This window comes from Tachysurus vachellii, chromosome 6, assembly GCF_030014155.1.
Source record: "Tachysurus vachellii isolate PV-2020 chromosome 6, HZAU_Pvac_v1, whole genome shotgun sequence".
In the NCBI taxonomy this organism is placed as follows: Eukaryota; Metazoa; Chordata; class Actinopteri; order Siluriformes; family Bagridae; genus Tachysurus; species Tachysurus vachellii.
Window position 1 is genome coordinate 4,287,395 of NC_083465.1, and position 21,935 is coordinate 4,309,329.

General features: G+C 39.9%; 1 protein-coding gene across 2 annotated transcripts in view; it reads right to left on the reverse strand.

Moving 5' to 3' along the window:
- Positions 1-21,935, reverse strand: part of macrod2 (mono-ADP ribosylhydrolase 2) — a 580,362-nt gene that overhangs the window by 55,441 nt on the left and 502,986 nt on the right. The window lies entirely within an intron of this gene.

The following is a 21,935-nucleotide window of genomic DNA, read 5'->3' on the forward strand; positions in this document are numbered from 1 at the left end:
AACCAAATTTTAATATATCATTACATAAGAGAACAAAGGAGATATCGCATAAGGATGCGAGCGGAAACATTTTAGAGAATTTCTCGGATACGTTATGTCGTTTTATGAAATAAAATATACTTTCATTCCACTATACTTCATGCGACCTCTACACTGTTGTGTGAAATCTATAAATACCAACATGTCATTTATAATATTGATTCATAACAAATATATCTTTGCGTAGTCAAAAGTACTCCGTGTGCCACTGTGATTATTATGCTGCTAATTACAATGACTGCTGTGTTAATTGCATTGCTAATTATCACCTTTCAAGCTGTTTAGCGGTTACTTTGATACCTCGACAATAATATACTGTATACTTGTGATACGTTCGTTAAAGGACGCCACCGGGATTCGATGACTCCGGGTCGAATCAGGCCGATGAACGCTTTCCACTTGAAAACCTCTTAACGACAACTGTGAAAAGTGTGAATCTAAAACGCAGTGAGCAAAATATTTATTATTATTATTATTATTAATATTATTATTATTATTATTATTAACGGATCAGACAAAGGAAAAAAGGGACAAAAATACTGTTGAATTACTTTGCCTAGTGTCCTTTTCACATAATGTATTAATTCTAGAAAACTCACTCACTCACTCACTCGCTCATTTTCTACCGCTTATCCGAACTACAGTCTCAGGCGTCATCGGGCATCAAGGCAGGATACACCCTGGGCGGAGTGCCAAACCATCGCAGGGCACACACACACACTCTCATTTACTCACGCAATCACACACTACGGACAATTTTTCCAGAGATGCCAATCAACCTACCATGCATGTCTTTGGACCAGGGGAGGAAACCGGAGTACCCGGAGGAAACCCCCGAGGCACGGGGAGAACATGCAAACTCCACACACACAAGGCGAAGACGAGAATCGAACCCCCAACCCTGGAGGTGTGAGGCGAACGTGTTAACTACTAAGCTACCGTGCCCCCTTCTAGAAAACTGTTTTGTAGAATTTTAACAAAGCACGTAAAGAAGTTTCGATATTTTCCTTTTGCCAATTGGTTTAGTGAAGCAGTAACCAAAAGGAAGAGTTGAATGATTAAAGTTAATAAAACGATAATAAAGGAGCGATCACACCTGAACACATCTTAACCCAAGACCTGTGTTGTGAGGTAGCTACCATGCCATCCAGTGGCAGTGGTGGCTCAACTGGTTGAGGCTCTTGGTTGTTGAGCGGAGGATCGGGGTTCAAGGCCCAGCACAGCCAAGCTGCCACTTCTGAGCAATTGAGCAAGGCCCTCAACCCTCCCTGCTCCAGGGGCGCTGTATCATAGCTGCCCCTGCACTCTGACCTTCAAAGTTGGGGTGCTGTAATGTATATGTGGCGATAATAAAGGCTTCTATGCCCCGTTCTATCCAGTGCCAACATGAGAATCACATATTATTAACATTGTTTAAATGGCTTTGGTTTTTAAGACTTAATACTGTATATTTCTCCCAAATACAGCCAAACCTCACAGGACCAGCATAAACCCCTAAGAAAACCATGAGAGGGAGAAATTCTTGCCTGTTCACGCCTCAACCGAATGCCATTACTTATTTTTCTCGCACACACCACTGATGTAGGTGTCTCACACTCTCCTGCTGTGCAGGAAATGGACCACAAACTGAGACAACCGATAATCATCCTGCTGCATATTGCAATATTCCCAAACACTCTTATGACTAATGACCATCTTTACTGTGTCAGCAGTGGGAAGAAAGAGAGAAAGACAGAGACCCCGACTGAGACTTTATGGCTCTCAGGAGTAATGCACCACATGAGGATTCAATACAAAGAAACAGTCTCTTGCTTGGGCATCTAGACAGACAGCTGTCCATTAATAGTTTATGGTCTTAACATTTCCTCCAAAGGGCAGACTTCAATTGAGACGCCTAACATTGTTTAGTTTTGAGGGAGAAAAATGTCTCCTGGGGGGTGGCTTGGTGTCCATAAAGGGCCTCTTTCTCTTTATATTCCCGAGAACCTTGACCCTGAATGAGAATGAGAGACAGCTCTAGGACAGCTTTGAAGTCCAGCGGATTGTCCACGGAATCATGGCTTGAATCTTTGGTCTCTAATTTTATTTATTTATCTACCGATTTAACACCGTCTGTTTTTCGGTGCTCCGACTCCTACTGACTTTCGGTGGTATAGGCTTCACATGAGAACAAAAAAAAACCCTTAAAATTCAATAGGAACCTGTTGAAGAGTTTAGTGTGACTCAAAAACACGGTGTATGACATTTACAGTGGAGTTGTGCGATGAACTGAGTGAGGGGGAAGAAACCGTGTGTCTCAGTGCTTGCTGAAATGACATGCTCTCTCTTTCACATGACATTGTCTCTCATGTTCACTGCATTGCCGTATACTCACATACCTCTTTGTGTGTGTGTGTGTGTGTGTGTGTGTGTGTGTATAATTCATGGCATATTGCACTTGATTTCAATAAAGATGCTTACTGATATTGCTCTGTATGCTCGGGTCTCATCTGCTTTGACTGCCATTATTAATTATAAATGATTTCCAGATCATTTTATCTATCATTTTATTTTTCCTTTCTGTTAGCAAAAGCATGCCAGGTGTTGGATATTTGGGTGCGTCTGGGAATATATTTACAAATAAAAGTAAATGAGCACGGAACCAAACCGTTACCGGCATTTGTAATATGCTCAATGTTGTGATCTGTGTAGCTATGATTATTTTAAAAAGAACCAAACTCTCTGCCCAGTGAGTAAAAAGACAAAAATACAACACGAACACCTTTCAGACATGCTTGTTGCCCACTCACACCACCTTGCTTTCTTTTACCAGGCACAGAGAGCAAGAAAAGTGCAGAAGATGCTGATCAGGGAGGTCAGTCACACCTTCTAGATAAAAATAAGTGACCGTGGAACATCTGTGCCTCAGGCTGTGGGAGGAAAAAGAAGGATCTTCCTCTCTGCCCTATTGACCTCAGAGTCCATATGTCCAGGAGTGGGATGAGAAGGAATCCTGAGTGGAGCATGAACGATTAAAAAGCACAGAGAGATACCGTGCAAAAGACAGGACCTCAGTCTGTTACCTAGTGCCCACCAACAAGAAATCAAAAAAGTAGCACAACATTCTACAATATCCGTAGAATAACAACAGGATTCAGAACTTCCTCACCTTAGAACTGGAACAGAATGAGAAATCTGAAGCACTATTAAAGTACAATCCAGTATTACTCTGCCTTTTAAATGCTATTTATCAGTAATAAGAAAGAACACAGTATCTGTCTTTTCACCCAGGAGCTCAGGACTGTTCTGTGGCACAGTAAGTAAGCCTTGAGAACTGACACAGAAGACTAGGCAGACAGAAATAACCTCTTTATTTGTGATGAGAGAACAAAGCAACTCGAAGCTGAGAATAGAGAATCAAGTCCACATTAGCACTTGTGTTTTCATACATTTTGAGTTGCTGCTTTTAGTGCAAGCATGACATGGTACTGCTGAAGCACACTGGAAAGGAAATCATGATTAGTCTACACATTGGGACCAAAAAAAAGCCAAATAAACAAAAAAAGCAAATACATGGTGGTGAAAGAGGCCTGAATGTGATTGAACGTTCAATCAATAGTTAGATGGACGGTTTTATTCGTACCAGAGGGAAATTCCCCCATTACTGCAGTTGCTATTACTGCAGCATAAAGAGGTACAGGGCTCTCAAGTTTTGAAGACGGGCAAGCGTGACATCTCTAACCCCCACAGTTCGGCTCAAACCCTGCCATTTTTAGTGTCATGATTGAGGGCAATGTCCTGTCCAGAGACAAGCTGTTTCGTTTTGAGGTTTTGTTCAAACCGACCATCGAAAATACCCTCTCTAATGAATGAGTGGTTGTTGTGTTAAATCTTACCCATATACAATAGTGCTATTTTCTGATTGGCTATTGTGTAGCCTCTTTTTTTGATTGGCTGATAAGTGTCAGGCTCGACTAAGAGCTCCAGGGGAGAAGCGCTTGATTCCTGCCCGGTTCCATAGAGACAGCGGTGCGGACAGAGACATTTTGGGCGCTGCGGCTTATTAAATATATGATAAATAGACAAAAAGTTTTTCTGCGTGGGAAATACGACGTGTGGTGGGAGAGCGTGAGAAAAGACCGAAATGCGTGACTGTCACTCTCAATGCGTGACACTTGACAGACCTGAAGGTATATTTTACCATTTAATATTTTGATGTAATTTAACACTATAAATAAAACAAAATAAGGATAGTGTAAGACTGTGATGTGGTATTACAGTGGGGTGTGCATTGTAAACGTTGTCAACAGTGTAAACCACTGTAAACAATGTGGAAAAAGAAAACTGAGTAAAGTAGCAGTGTTTATGGATATGAATATTGGATGGTGGTTGTTCAAATATTCCAGTCAACTTCTGTCCAATAAACTAAAACAGACTGAAAAATAGTGTCCCAGCACAGTTAAGAGCTGCTGTACAGTGTGATCGCTGCTGGGGTGACTTCCTCTAAACATCTTGCTGCAAACAGGTCCCTCATAAAGTAGTCTTCTATTTCCTTTCCTGTACATTGACTGAGTTGATCTGCCAGTGCAGGCTGTTGTCTAAATGGACACCAATGTATACACAGGTGTCATCCAGCTCAACACCCATGATGATAATGAGACAGGTTGTGGTCCTCCTCGTCCTGTAGTCCACTACCATTTCCTGGATCTGGGCCACAATGCGGAGCAGACAGATCTTCCTGTACCTTCCGGTCCTTTTCATTTTCCTGTCCATACCTGAAGCAACCGGCCACCACAGAGTCGTCAGAAAATGTCTAATGGTGACAGAGATCTGACCTGTTCTGAAAGACTGCTGTGTAGAGGATAAAGAGCATGGTTCTCTGTAGCGCTTCAGTGCCGCTCAGCAGGGATTCTGACAAGACAGTTCCCAGCCACTCAAACTGGGGTCTGTCTAAGAAGTAGAAAGTGACCCAGGAGGACAGGTAAATACCACCTAAATTCTTCTAATCTTTTTTTCTTTCCAGGAGAGGTGTTAAACCAAAGAAAGTTATTCTCACTGTTGTGGTGGTGGTGTTGGTGGTGCAGTCCAGATCCACGTGGCTGGTAGGCAAATAGGATATTATCACACCATTTTATTCTACATCTCGTTTTCAGATAAAGAACCGCAACAGGAACCCAAACTGTGCATCCATGTCCATGTAACCGTGCATGCAACAATCAGACCAATCAAAACAAATGATACAGTGTTCAGAATTTCTTCCTGGAACCTCACTCACACTGTAGTGCCTGAAACTCATACCATCTTGGCTTTCTTCCTTTTAAAGGCTTTGTTTGCAAAGCTGTTTTGTTCAGTATGCCTGTACGTTCAATAGGCAACAAACAGAAAAGAAGATAGAAGTAAAGTCCTTTCCTGGCTGCACGTCACCCGGCAGTTCACAAAACGTCCTTTAGATGTTCACCAACTACAAAGCTGTGGTTACTCAAGGGTATAATCTGCTAATTAAGATGACTATTCAAATGGATACCCTAGTTAGATGGAGGTTTAATTAAATGCTTTGCTCTAATTAATTTACAATGCACCACTTGTACCAGCTGACAGTTAACATATATTTGACAAGGGTGCATTAGTGAACAGTTACAATTTTGCTGGCATGAATAAAATCAGTACCAGTTTTTATCATTTCTTTTAAAAATGTTGCATTCGTGAAGTCAAAATGTGCTTCTTATAACAACAGAATTTCACAAGGAATAATGTAAGACTGTCTGCCCGAACCCACACTTAATTTAGCATTCAGTGTAGTTATAAAACACTAATGAGTGTCAGTATAAAGTTTGCTATTTTTGTCTGACTACTTTGTACTACAACGTTTGTCAGACACTTACACAAAGCACCTTTCTCGACGGGCTCAGCAGAGGCAGCTTTGGCAGTGCAGGGATTTGAAATCACAACCTTGTGATCAGTAATCCAATGCCTGCGCAACGGAGCTACCACTGCCCTATTTGACTCCAATGAGTTCAGAACTGCAGAAATTCAAGGACAGGTGAGAAATCCTGAGCCGTCACACACTACGAATGAGAAATCAGAAACGTTATTAACCCGGGTCATCCCAGAAGCACACGTGTGAATGTTAAACATGTAACAAACAGCTCGGCCTGAAATATCCCTCCGGCAACAGCCAGAAATCCATCTCACCTGCGTGGCCCTCATCAGTACAAACCCCTGCTCTTCAGAGAATGAACTGAAAAGAAATGAGTTGGGGGGAAAAAACGAGAAAAAGTTCTGAGGTTGTAATCTGTTGGTGATATGCTGTAAGAGCATATGGACATTTAAATAAATATACAGATAACAGATATGTGCATACGTGTCTGCTATCTTTCAGAACAAAGCGACGCGAGTCTAAAATAATACGATACTTTTGGTCGAGGAACGATACGTCATGGCGTATGTACAATATGTACAACACTGGACATTGGAATTTTCTTTGTGAATAAAGCAGAATTCTCAATCTCATGTCCTTTTCTATGGACAAAATACCAAAATAAACACGATATGAATTTGTTTTTATTTCATCGTCACCTTTGTTTGTTAAAGAGAGGCATTTTGATAGCAAAGAAAGAAGTGACCACCATCCTAATCTGCGTTCGATTGTACACTAAACAACTGTTTAGTTTTGACATTACATTAAAACTGAACTACTTGGTTTATTTTCAAAAAAAAAAAAAAAAAGTATAATTTCTAAAGTGCATAATTTCCAACTTACTGACCATTTCCTTTCAAACTACGCAGTGACAGAGCTTATGTTCTACTCTTGTCGCCGGAGTCTAGTCACCACATCATAAATACAAACAAAATATTTATTTCCTGCATTCGCCGGCATTTTTCCACACAGAACGGCAATTCGACTTTATGCTTCTATTATCGTTCCGAGTCAGAAATAACTGTGTATATTACAAAAATAATTTAATAATGTGATTTTATTTGGTTAAAGCTTTCAGTACAAATGATCATGATTCAAAGAGGTTAAAGCGCTGCTCTCGTTCAGTTAATAGCTGTACTGCATAACGATTAAAGAACCCTAGAAATCAAATGGCTCAAAAAGCCCGGGCCTAGAGGCTGCACTGAGTGGGAGCTCACGTGGAGAGGATTAAAGAAAGCGTGATTTTGAATCAGTGATCTGCACATGCCACTCAGTCTTGAGTGAAGAGTCATCGCTGGAGAGCACGGACTGGGAGATCAGCTGCTTCAGTGCTGGCAGGAGGACAAGAGCGATAAAGTACAGAGGAACCCGCCTGAGCTCCAAATACTTCTCTTTTGTTTATCTCATCAGACCAGAAGATGGAACCTGATCTGCAGAGAGCATACTATAGTACTTTGTATTAAAGAAACACGGCATGACATCCTGATCAATGGACTGTGAAGTAGTGTTAATTTCGTCACCTATTTTTAATTTAGTCTTAGTCTTGTGCCAAATGTCCTTGTTAGTTTTAGTCATATTTAGTCATTCACATATCTTTTTTTGTTAGTCAAGTTTTAGTCGACTAAAAGTCTCGTCATTTTAGTCTAGTTTTAGTCAAAAGAAAACTCAAGGTATCTTAGTCAAGTTTTAGTCGACTAAAAGTCTTTTAATTTTAGTCTAGTTTTAGTCAAAAAATTGTAGCTTGACCACATCTGGAATAAATACAACAAGGCCTCATTAAATACAATAATATCAGGAACACAATTGTTATAGTGGAAATAAATAACTTAATGAAAAGCCTAAGTTATTGATGATATTTGGAGCAATATTACATGTAATTGTTAAACTTGATTCCCTTACATATACATTTGCTTTTAAGCCTAATTATTCATTTTGATTATGATGTGATGACAGAGGCGTGGGAAGAGGTTTCAGGTTGGGGGGTGCGGAGTTTTTTCTGTCACCACTTTTGAATAAGAAACAATATCAAGGCTATAAAACTTGTCAAAACTCCGCGAATCACAAAAGTATCAGTGAGAAGTTGAGAACACTCGTTTAAACAGTGCATACACTCGAACTTGACTGCACATCACATTTTTTACTTTATCCATACTGCTTTTAATCGTAATGCAAAGACCGGCCATCGGGACATAAGCTGTCAACGCGAACTCGTTGTGAATATTCTAAAGGCGTAACAGCTGATGAAAAAGCAGAGACAATTGTAGACGAAAAGAGAGAGATTTTAATGAAGAGAGATTTCATCTTTGTTTTTATTTTATACAAAACATTTTCGTCTCGTCTTTTTTCGTCAACAATAATGCATGTTAATTTAGTCTTAGTCAGCGTTTTTGGGCAGTGGTGCAGTCTTGTCATCGTCTCGTCTTAGTCATGAAAAAAAAAAGGCTGTTGACGAACATATTTCGTCTAGTCTCGTCTGACGAAACTAACACTACTGTGAAGGTAATGGAGGGTGTTTTATATTTGTAGTAGATGTCTTGTGTAATCAGTGAATGTCTTGTGTAATATTCGAGGATTTTATGATCTCATCACAAAGATTCAACAGACCTGGTGAAACTTAAAGTACTGCATGGAGATGGTTATACACATAGTTATGTACCAGTATTAGGCATGCTGATTGTAGCTACTTAAGGATCTTTAGCGTACATGGGAGCCTCTGATCTTAAACACTGATCTTAAACCTTTAAAGATTCCACCATGGGACTGTAACACCTATTCCATTGATATTAGTTTAAGTGAAACTCTCAACAACGACAACCATTCAGCCAGAAAGAGTTTCAGTATCGAACTTTGCAGTCCAACGTTGTGGTTGTTTAGTGAATGATGTAACTCAACTCCTTTTTTCCACCTTTCTCAGATGTTCAAGCTAGTATTAAATCCACCATGCTCCGAACACAAACCCTGATTGAGTCTAGAACTATTACTGTAAGTTCTTCAACCAGGGTACAAAGGCCCTAACCACCATGAGGTAAGCTGCTCCAAAGGAGATAGAGACTTAACTTCCTCCTGACTCCTTCTTTGTTACCTTATATATTGGTTTTCTGTCTCACCTGGACAGATCGCCCCCTACTGCTCAGGTAGGTAATTACATAGCTGCATTAAGAGTACTCCTGGTACATGAGTAACAGGGAAACTGTTACAGGACAAACCAAAAAAAAACCTTCAGAGCTTCTTGATCGAACTTTTCCCTCCCGTTTGTGTAACTCAGAAAAGCCGATTTCCATCTTTGAATCCTGAGTCGAATCCAAGTAAAGCGCATAAAATCTTTGATGTGTATTTTCACACAGCATTACTGAGGTACTGTGCTCGACATGTGCTTCACGATGTGTAATATCAGCATGTCACAAAGTGTTTTATTCCTTAAAGGATTCAAAAACAATTGAGATTTTATGAATGAATAACAAGGTGTCCTGTTATTCATCCAGGTATCATTTAGTTTATTGACCTGGAACATACGGCAGATATTTCCTGTTATCACTTACGTATTAATCCACCAAGCTGCCAATGCTGGGTCCCTGAGCAAGGCCCTTAACCTTTAATTGCTCAGTTGTATCAAATTGAGATTAAATGCAAGTCTCTCTGGATTAAATGTGAATTGTTGTTTCCTCACAAACCTGAATCTGAATATACAGACTCTGTCTTATTACATAAAACTTCACAATATCAATGATAAATCCGGCATCCGCTCCTATTATACTGTTACACAACAGTGTGAGAGCATCAATGTCTACCTTGCAGTATAAATATTACCAGAGCTGGGGATTTTTTTTTTTTTGTGTGTGGGAAAATGAATTGCCGTTTTCTGTCCTAACAGAATCGTATAATGGTAACTGAAATTATGAAAATTTTTTGTTGGACAAAATGATTTTACCAATAGACCAATTATTGTGCATGTGGAATTGTGATATGTGATACAAAATAATGAGACAAGTCTATTCACCTCGAGGAATTAAAACATTCTGGAGTAATCAGTGGAAGTCATTTTTGCTTGATTTTATTTGAACGACCGCTTTCTCGGAGTATTTGCTGTAAAACAGAGGCGGCTCTTGGTGTCGGCGCTCCTGGCCGAGCGGCTTTCGCAATAACGCCGTCCTCCCCTCGTTTTGATACTCTTGACTATTATTCCACCGGAGCAACGTGCCAGGAGCTGAAACGATGTGCAGGTGCGCTGATTTTCTGCTGGCTGGACTTTAGGTGATCTGTCAGTAGCGGGCACTTGTGCCCGTAATTATGTGGTGATGGTGCCAGTGGGAAACATGCACACGCTAGCTTCCTGCAGTAGTGTGTGCTACCTGTGCCAGTTCCATTCATTCTGAAGTGATGTGATTATGTGACCAGAATCAGGGTAGAGTGTGATAAAATAATATGCAATACAAGAATATAGAGTGAATATGAGTTATAGACCTGACAGATATTGCTTGTGAAAGGTCAGTTTTGAAATCTGCTGAGGTTCTGCAGTACAATATGTAATTAGCAACGTGAATGGATGTAAAGGACGTGTGTAGTAGTAATTTTGATCAATTTCACAAAAGAAAGTGTGTCTTCATGGCGGTTTTTACACTACAAACTGATTGCTTTGACCTTCATCATAAGCACTTACTGCAGTGTGCATAGACGTACTCGATCATTAGCAGGTCACGTGACCGTATCATGGATGTAGGCTATAGTCAAGCTATAGGAACTCAATAACCACCAAGAATTTCAGGATATTTTCTCTAATTTAGGGTGAAAATGCAAAGCAAATCTTCTGATTACAAACACGAACCACAAGCTCAGTGACTAATGGTATGGTAGGCTAGTTAGATATACACATTTGAATACACATTTGTTGCTCTTTGCTTGGATATGGTAATGCGGAATAAATGACAGACGATGACACAAAAGTCTCACACACAGAATCAAAGCTTTGTGCGTAAACAAAAAGCTAGCGCACAGCACCATGATGTGATGTGATGAAGCGTGTCCTTGCTGTCAGCCGAGAGACGGAGAGAAAAACAGAGGAAGGGAGAGACCGATGAGAGACAGGTGGAGTCGTTCCAGGTCTTATTACCAGGGTAATTACAAGCACCTGAGCCGCCCAGCCACGAGTGGACAGTAAGCAATGGACACTCCAGCAGGAACATGCAGATCCACACACAGAATTGCATGCCAACATTCATGGAGGGAAACAAATGCAAGGGCAAATAGATGCTGGTGAGAGACAAAAAAAGTCGTTTAACACGCGTGCGACAAGCTGCCTGACATCCAGGAGGAGGAAAGACCGGGTTTAAACATACGCTGCAGGGATGACGTATAAAAAAGGCTTTCATAATGAGACCGGTGGTGATGATGCATCATTCACATAGATATATGCGAAATGATGAAATGAGATACTACAGCGGGCTGCAAATCATAGCCCGGAGCTTAGAGCCAAGATCCTGAGAACTCTAAGTGCCCGTGAAAAGACTCCCAGTGGTAATGCTGATTAGCAGTTGCTTCATATGAACGTTAACATTCACATGACCTTGATCACGCTGATAGGACCCATTTTCCAAATGAAAGCACATAGGCTGATGAGTATGAGCCATTGCCAGCTTTTATGCTGAAAGAATTACCTGACACTCATCAAATGAAGCCCAGTGCACTGCAAAGTGGAATCTGAATATCAAAAATAACACCGAGCACCGCAACTAAATCAGAAAAAAACCTGCATTTCTGTGGCTTTAAAGTGGGTGTGGAACCAGACTCTGAATAGGAACAACTTTCCCTGCATAAATATTGACATAACCTTTATGCTCAAGTATACACAGACTCTGAATACAGCCCTGGGAAATGAACCCATATGCCGTCTCCTATCCTGTGCTGTCCTGGCAGCTATTTCCTCCTGTTCTTCTCACTCGATAACAAATGACTGGCTTGACTTTCTCGCCACATTTCCTTGCTCCTCTGACGTCCGAACTTATTGGTCGACAGCTTCGAAATAAAGACTGGCAGGAGCCACTCTAATGGAGAGAACTCTGACAGACTGGTGTTGTCTGCCACGAAACAGGAGTATGTGTTCAACTAGTAGCTGAGTTGAAAGCGAGGATCGATGACTGTGTTCAAAATGGTGCAGGATGTATACTATTTAAAAGAAGCATGCAAGTTTTTAACTATCAAACTAACTTATTTTCAAAGCTGCAGAAATAACCGGAGGATTTACTGTACTACTTGAGGTGAATTATAAAGGGCTAAATTATGCAGAATGAGATGTTAAAAAAAGACAAACTGGACAGAAAATACATCCAAAGTTGGAATAATAAGCTGAGCAAACATTTCTCTAATATTTTTAAAGCATATTTATTTTTTTATTTGTTCAATTACATTTACTTCAACTGCATTTGGCAGACGCCCTGATCCCTTATCTCATTTTTATACAACTGAGGGTTGAGGGTCTTGCTCCGGGGGCCCAGCAGTGGCAGCTTGGTGGACCTGGGATTCAAACTCACAACCTTCCGATTGGTGGGTCGACACCTTAACCACTGGGATACAACATCCCCAACCCCATTACTTAACCATGAAACAAACAGTGAGCCCAATGAAATTAAAAGTTCTCTAGACTTTAAAGGGATTATTATAATAACACCTCGTTCAAGACTATATAAGGATCACACATAACGAGACGTGCCAACGATCTGAGTAGCGCTTATGTGATTCACTCTGGGTATTCATTACAATACTAGTACTATTTTCAGCTAATTTCACTGCACAAAGAAGAAACAGAAGAAAGAATGAAATGTTTTTGAAATATCACAACATCAGCGTAGCCCAGAGGAAATGTATTCAGGCTCTGGATCTGTCGAAAACGTGTAAATGCCAGCCAGCACACTTCCTGTCCCGAGAGGACTGAGAAGTCCATCACCTCGCCAGTGAAATATTCCCAGCTTATTAGCATTGGTAAAAGTGCGATCTGAAAACAGCCTGTAGTTCAGTCAGGAGTGTTTTCTTGAGGGAGAAATCGACCTCGTAGCCTGCGGACAGTGCTGCATCGCTGTAGCCTGAGAACATGGAAACAATGCCTGATGATATAACCGTGTAGTCGTGAAATGTAAATATTCAAACTGCGGATTGTTGATATGATGAAAGCAGCTGTCGAGCTAAAGTGTCAGACTGTAATCACATCCCTGATTACAGAGTGTACAGAAAGAGGAATATGTGAGTAAGGAATGAAAGGATGGAGATGAGGAAACGCTCGACGTGTGGTTGTGTGAGAGAGGCACTGAGACAGTGAGCTTTCCATTTCCTTTCAGAAGATTTCGCCGGCCTTCAGGCATGGAAAATGTATGAAAATGACTACACTGGATCGGCTACGTAGCAGAGAAAAGAGAAGCTGTTGACATACGGACACAAAGAGGCAGAAGATGAGAGAGATGAGTGCCATTAGTACTATAAAAAAGTCCAGATGAGCGTTTTGTGCTCTGAGGTGAATGTTTAAGAGCTGAGTCTAATATATCATCTAAGTACCCAAATCGTTTTTTTGTCTTTTTGGATGACGCCAAATTTTTTTGTCGTAAAAGATCAAAATCCAAAACTTAGAGATGGTGACTTAAGGGAAGGTTCCTCGTATTCAGAGTCGGGTTATACATCCTGAATCTTAATGTTTGCTGCAATATATTTTCCCATCATGACACGATGCACCATTACATCAAAATCCAGAAGTGGAGGTCTCTCATTTTAAACATGATACCCAGCTATGTACTTGGTGGAACCGTGTGGCTGTTACTTTAAGAAGTAAAAATGCTTCAACATATAAATAAAATGTGGAAAAAGAAAACAAATAATCCTCATAAATCTCCTGGATATGAATTACTTGATGTATTTACTCACGAGTGTGCCTTGACCAACCAGATTTTATCGTTTAATCACCTGATCTCTTTGACCAGACCAGTGACTTCTCAGAGAGCCGCGTTTCTGTGACGAACTCGATTGTGTAAAGAATACAGAGAGTTATAAACATTAAATGACTGATCAGGTCTGATTTATTTGTAAATGTTTATGGTTTCGCATTTTGTTCTGGGAGATTTCCTCATTTATTGAAAAGTTATTTTGGAATCTGTTGCTTCAATCTTTAAAACATGACAAATTCTATAAGCTGAGATCTACACATCATGCAGAAACATCGTTCGGTGTCCAGCCTTTGAAAGTATACGACTACTGTTCATGTTAAAGGTGGGGTCTCTGTTGTTTGAAAGCCAATGTTGACATATAAAATCACCAAAACAAACACGCCCCTAACCTAAATGGGTCCCACTCCTGTATTGATAGCTCCGCCCACACATACATACGTTACCCAGGCACCTAATGGAAAGAAATGTGTCTTTATCATAGCTGAAGGGAAGAACAATACGATTGCAGATAAACAAACAAGCAAAAATGACACACAAGCATAATCATGCAAAGGACGGCAATATATTAGTTCTGTGTAACAAAACAAAACCAACGTTACTCAACTATCGAGAAGGAAAAAAGCGCCTCGGCGTCTTAAGTAAAGTTGGTCACATATTCACAGATTGGAGTTTCCCGAGTCAATAACTCCTGAGCTAAACGCTGTTACTACACAAAACGCGGTTGTAGCTGCGTCTCTACATTACTACGATAGAAAAGAGGTGTTATTTGTGTAGTAACAGCGTTTAGCTCAGGAGTTATTGACTCGGGAAACTCCAATCTGTGAATATGTGACCAACTTCCTGCTCCTTCAGTTCTCTCCAGCGCTGGAAAGCTGATCCTATATTAACACGTCCTACTTCTTACCTTATCGTAAGCCTTTCTTCGCTTTCTTTCATTGTTTTTATCCTCCATGTCAATGTTAAAACCGCTTTTTGCTAATGTCACACATGCTCACTGAACACTCTCTCCGCCCTTATTGACAAGCCCCGCCCCTTTCTGCTCATTGGCTACATGATTGTTTTGATTTTTGTTTTGTTTGTCGTCCCGACTCTCAAACAACGGAGACCCCACCTTTAAATAAATGAAAAAGCTACAATTCCAGATTAGAAGACTATCATGCACTTGAATAACTTAGTAGTCTGTCTGAATACTTGCTCTGGTCCAAAAAACAAAACAAAGGCTGTAACATAAATACATACTGTAACCAGACAGCTTCGAATCTGCACTCAGTCATGTCAAAAGCAGTCTTCAGAAAAGTATTGGTGACATTTTCTGGCCTGATTTCTTTTCAGTCTCTGCTTTTATGTGCTTCTTTGCGTCTCCAGGCATCTTTCCGTGTGTGTGTGCGTGTGTGTTGATTATATGCACTCGTGCTGCGCTCTCTCACTAGGAGAGCGCTCTTATAGAAGACAAAAGCAGAGACAGGAGACATGTGTCCTTTTTTTGGGGCAGGGTGAGAAAAACACCGCCGTCTTTATACTTATGTAACATATTACCAAAACTATAAAGTAGTCTAACTAGTACATGCGCTGAAACACAGCCGTTACATAACACATTCAAGTCTTCTTTTTTGACAGCACCGTCTCAAAAGGAGCCTCCACGCTGAAGTTTATCAAACGTCTTCATATTGAAAAATATAGACATTTTCTTAAAGGTTGGTCAGAATTCAGCCCCAGCTCTATCTGATGGTTTTTCCCTAAACCGCCCAAGTGCCTCTTTAGTCTGTTGTAGAACATAGAATAGAATAGAAGGCTTTATATTTATCACGTACGCATTACAGCACACTGAAATACTTTCGTCACATTTCTCAAATTTGGAGTTTGGGGTCAGATCACAGGGTCAGCCATGATACAGCACCACTGGAGCAGAAAGGGTTAAGGGCCTTAGTTAAGAGCCCAAATGTGGCAGCTTTTCCGTGGTGTTACATGAACCCCGATCATTTCTGATCAACAACCCAGATCCTTAACCGCTTGATCCCCCACTGCCCCAGTGCCTGCTAGGTTATAGAGAAGCTAAATCTGAAACTTGTTGCATCTTTGTGCGCTAAAAACGAAGGAATTCTGCATCTTGATTGATTGTATACATCCACTGCCAGGAAATAAAAGTAGAACATGTTCTCCTGCTGGCATGTCAAGTTCAGGGCACACAGACTCCAGATTTTCCAGTAAACTCCATAAAAACGCTTTTCACTGAACCTCATTTAAGCAGGACAGGAACTCAGAAAAAAAAGATACTGCACTGGGTGTCCACTTTCCTACCAGCTCTGTGTAGCTGCTACAGAGAAAACAAAAAGACAAGGAGGGAATAAAAGGAAAAGCTTTCTACTTGTTACCAAGTTGGATAGTAGATGAATCTCTAGATAGTGGCAAAGCCCAGTGATGCGATTAGCCCAGGGGGTCCAATGTTCCATACAAGCCAGTAAGAAAAGATAACACAGCAGCTGTTATCTTCCTTCCTTCCTATTGACAAGTACAAATATGATTTAAAACAGAAATCACGTTGCATAAATTATACCTCAACTATTACTAAAAACCTCTTGAATGAAGTCACTGCCTTTTTTTCCCCCCCTTAAATAAGTTCCTATAGCCTTTAAAACATGAGGAGAATTATTTTTATGTTTTATTTTTATTTCTCCTGGATTGCTTTTAATTCCATATCTCTACAGCGACGCCATTAGTAACAGCATTAATAGATAAAAATGCAATTGTTTTAAACAAATGATTTCCCCCTCTGAGTAAAAGGATTAACACGTCGAGCTGATTTATCTTCCGGAGCAGCAATGAAAATAGCAAAAAGCATATCAGCATGGCAGTAAAATGATAGCACCAGGAGGGTGAACGAGGGCACAAAATCACTCTCTCCTCTGTTTTTTTTTTTTTTTTTAAACAGCTGCTGTTGTATATCTTTATTAGTGTCAGTCTTGGCTCTTGAAAATGCTAGGCTGGTGCTGGGCCTGAGGACCACAGGCATTAAACAGAAGGGGGGTTGGGGGGGAGAAAATGAAAAAGGATCACTTGTACCAGCACTTAAACCATTCACACTAGAGACACCTCATCTTCTTTTCATTTCTATCTCTCTTTCTTTCTCTCTCTCTCTCTCTCTCTCTCTCTCTCTCTCTCTCTCTCTCTCTTTCTCTCTCTCTCTCTCTCTGGTCGCCTGCTGCAGGGCTCCCCTTGTTCTTAAATCAAACCCAAAATCAATATGAACAAAAGGAGGCGCCTGATAGCCTCCTGGAGCAAAAGTGAAATCAGAGACTGGGTTCAATTACAAAAGCCTAAGTCGAAGCGTCTTAGAAAAACAGAACAACTTGGAATGTGAAGGACATGAATGCAACATAATAATGAGTTTTTCCTTGCCATGTTTATTCAGATGTGGCTTCTGGAGGACTTGGCGGAGTGTAAGCATGTGCTTCAGCTAAAACCCTCTGTTTATGGCAAGAGATCTCGAGCGCTTTGTTGCCAGAGAGCCCTTTAACGGCAAAATAAATTTCACGGACCCCCTAGGTACAGATTTTATTTTATGATCATTATTTATGTGTGCATTACAGTATTTTGCCTGTTTATTAGAGCCATACTACTTTTTATTCCTGAACTTTCTTAAGAGCGCATTAGGTCCAAGATGACCGACTTACTGAGGTTTGGGTGAAACTTATACGACTACGTGAACTTTGTAATAAATATAATAACTTAATAATGATAAAAGAAGGCTGGAGTTTCTACTTTCTACAACTGTAACTAAATATAATATTATATAATATTATATATATATATATATATATATATATATATATATATATATATATATATATATATATATATATATATATATATATCAATCAATCACAGCCCTCTGATTTTACTTCACTGTCCCAGCTTTGAGACGTTCATCAGTATGGACAGACGGACTTCAGAAAAAAAAATAATAATAATAAAAAAAAAAAACAGAATACAGAAATCCCTCCATAAGGGGGCTACAATTAGGTGAAGTCTCACAAGACCACAAGTTATATCAATATTTATAGGGGAAAGTTCCTCACAATCAGACTCTGTTTACACACCTGCTTAAGTCGATTTCCTGGCTTTCCATTCGCATAATCTGAATCACCTCGGATTACTTTATACCTTTGAGGTTGCCAGATTGCCAGATTGCCAGATTTCTTGAGCAAAAGCGTTTAAGCTCAGTTTAAGCAAAAGAAATATAAAAAAAAAAAACGAAAACTAAAGACCAGTACGATGTTACATCGATGATCTAAACTCTTACAGATGTGATAGTGCAAATGGACCTAATTAGCATCAGTGGATATTTCTGTACTGTGACAGCTAGCTTCAGATATTAAGGATTAGTTTTGAGAGGTGAGGAGCAAAGCAGCTGTTAGTTAGCCGTGGCTAATGTTTTCTCATAGGAGAAATTTCCACTTTCACTTCCATATTTCCTCATCAAATTATAATAAGTGTTTATGTCTTTCTACTTTAACTTAAGTGAACTTTTATTTAGACGAGTAATGACACTTTTACCTGTCTAAACATTCTGGGTACTTTTTACCAGCTATAATCAACATGTAGCTCATTTCCATCCATTATGATCATTTATCCATGACACAGGTTTCCTTTAATAAACTAAAGTACCGGAGGAACTGTAGAATTCCTGTAGTTGTTCTACTCCCTTTAGTTAACTATGTGCTATTACGGATGTATGTAACATATATTCATGCACCGTACTGCCAATCATAACACACACTGCAGAGAAGACATTTGGGGGCTGTAATGTCTTAAACATAAGTGGTGGGGATCATGTATCCGCACACACAGGTGCAGCTTCCTACATCATGCCGTCACGGAGCTCAGAGGAGTCGGCAGAACTGTTGTTCCTGCTGCTGCTCTGGCTAGAAATTATTTTTTTGAAGCATTTAGATGTCTTAATACTGAAAGATTTATGGATGCCACTGGTGTAAGTGATGCTGAGTGCATTGACGAAGCATTGCATCATCCATATATCTGACATATGACTGGAGCACTTTTAAACTTTTAAAGCTTTTTTTTTTTTTTTTTTTTTTTTTTAAAGTCTGTTCATCTGGTCACACAGAGTTCCCAGTCAAACATGAATTCCTGTCACAAAGGTCTCAGTGCCGTGAATGGGTCCCTTCATTCTTGCGATATAGCAGAGCAAAATATTTGATGACAGTGTATTACAGTATACTACAGAATACCAGATCTCAGCTGTCGAGCATGCTAAGAGGATATCAATCAAACCTCAATGTTAGTCTTCACCCCTCTAACATAACAGAAAATGCTAAATTTTTGGTCAAAAAAATACTAAAAATCTAAAACTGCCAATCCGAGTTTTTGCCTGAAAAATTCACCAAATTCACACAGAGCCTTAGAGAACGAAATAGTAACTTTGGATAGTGACTCATTTCATCCTGTCATGCAAATATGATTTTGATGATAGATGTTTAAAATTAAAATTGTAATACCTCAGATATAATGTTCAGCTTGTTTGAGAGAGATGAATTGATGTACAGTATTTTAACTAAATGCTTTATGCAAATTTGTGATTTTATATTTTAACCAAACACATTTTACTTAACCGTTTGGGCCAAACGACTAAGTCACCTTAATTAATGTACCGTAAATTAATATTACAAGGTGTAGTGTGATGTGACCTATGATGTACCGTATCGTACCGCAACAAACGTTGTGCCGTTTAAAACACTTAACATAAACATCAGTGTGGTCATGTGATACAGCCATACATTTCTCTCTCTGTCTCAAAGTCAATAAGCAGTCTCATAACCTTGAACTGTTACAAAGGACCGACACTGGAGACTCCTTCCTCTCACATAACATTTAATCCTAATCCAGGGTCAGTGGTGGATCAAGCGGTTAAGGCTCTGGGTTGTGGATCGGAGAATCAAGGTTCAAGCCCCAGCACCCAAGCTGCCACTGTTGGGCCCTTAAGTAAGGTCCTTAACCCTCTCTGCTCCAGAGGATCTGTATCATGCCTGACCCTGTGCTCTGAACCCAACCTTTAAAGTTAAGATATGCGAAAAAAAGAATTTCACTGGCTTCTATACTTCTAATATAATTTTGATATGAGTTACAGCTGGAACTGCTGTTACTGAAAATTAACATCTGACCGATAAGGTTTGAGAATTTGTAATCTAGTAAAAGATTAAATAAAATCGTTAAAGGAAGTCTACTAGAAGCAATATGCTCTCTATGGTAGAAACGAATAACACGATTAAAACAAAACTAGAACCATTCCTTTTTCATCACCCTCTTAGACCCAGCTGTATCCAAATATAAAGCATGTACCTATACACTGTACATAATACTAATTAATGATACTAATTAATGTGTTTGATAAATATACGCAGTGTTACGTGCGTGCTGAGAGACTAATTAGGCCAGGAGTGGAAAGAGCCTGTGGGTGCTAGGGCTTGTGTCTTGGGAGAAGTGAAGCGCGCACCACGTCTAAAGCTTCGGCTCAACGGGAAAACTACAGGCACCTTAAAACCCCAGGATATATACGCAGAACCCCCCGTTGATACATCAGTGTCAGAATAATTACATGCAATTAATCTTAACCTGGCAAGCAGCCAGAAAAAATGTGAGGAAGGTGAAGAGGAGCAAGGCAGAGCAGGGCGAGACAGAGGAGGAAGATGATACAGGAAAAGAAGGGGAGAACAATTCGGGTGCATGTGGGGTCAGTCACATAGCCCTTCACCAAATCCATGTGGACCATCTCAAAGTGCCTTCAACGGCCGCTTCACACAAACTGGGTCACCGTGTCCGAAGGGATGAGGGGCGGGGAAAGGAACACAAAATTGAGTCGGGTTTTAAAAGGTTTCTGGATTACCACTGTGAACATGTTCATTAAGATGTAATCGCACAACTCTCTCTCTCTCTCTCTCTCTCTCTCTGACTAGAAGTTTTTTTTTGTATTATGAAATTTATCTACAGCTAAAAAAGAAAGTGTGATTCTCTTGATAAAATTACTAATTTGTCTAAAAGCATAAAAAACAACTATAAAGTAAAAATAAATGAACAAAACATATACATTCATATCAGTCATACAGATATACGTTCATATAGACAGAGATATTGCTTGTGACTCTGGTGGTAAGAATAAGGACACACATTTTGTACCTTTAGTAGGCAATTTTTAATAATAATAAATAAGTGACGTGACGTACGGCTAAGTACGGTGACCCATACTCAGAATTCGTTCTCTGCATTTAACCCATCCAAAGTACACACACACACAGCAGTGAACACACACACACACACACACACACACACACACACACACACCGTGAACACACACCCGAAGCAGTGGGCAGCCTTTTATGCTGCGGCACCCGGGGAGCAGTTGGGGGGGTTCGGTGCCTTGCTAAAGGGCACCTCAGTCGTGGTATTGCCGGCCCGAGACTCGAACCCACAACCTTATGGTTAGGAGTCAAACTCTCTAACCATTAGGCCACGACTTCCCCGGTTTTCGCATATCCCAGGCTATTATAATTTTTACCTGGAAAATGAGAATATAGTATATCTTATCTTATTTTTGACGTTTAACTTGATGGTGGTTCTCATTTATAGCCTACACGGCCTCTGAACACTGTACTGGCAAAAATAATTCGAATTGTTAAAAATTAAAGAATCAATAAGACCACTAAGTAGCCAAACGAACGTAAACCAACTTTTTCCAATTGTACAATTAACAAAAAAAAAACTGTTAAATAGCTTATTTGTTTCAATTACACATACAAATAACACATTTGTTGTTTAGTTGCCATTTTCTGCTTTCAGAATTTCTCGGTGTAAATTTTTCCTTTTATAGACGTTTGTGGCCGTGGCTAAATGTAAATGAACTGCGCTATGCGAACCTAAGTTAAAGAGCCAGCAAGAAAATACGAGTAAACAAATGTTTCACATGCACTTGTGGTTCGGTTAGGTAGAGAAAAGATTGTCATATTTTATTAATACAACATCGTAACACTATTATAGAACGTCGTAAAAGGTTAGGCAATGATTACGAT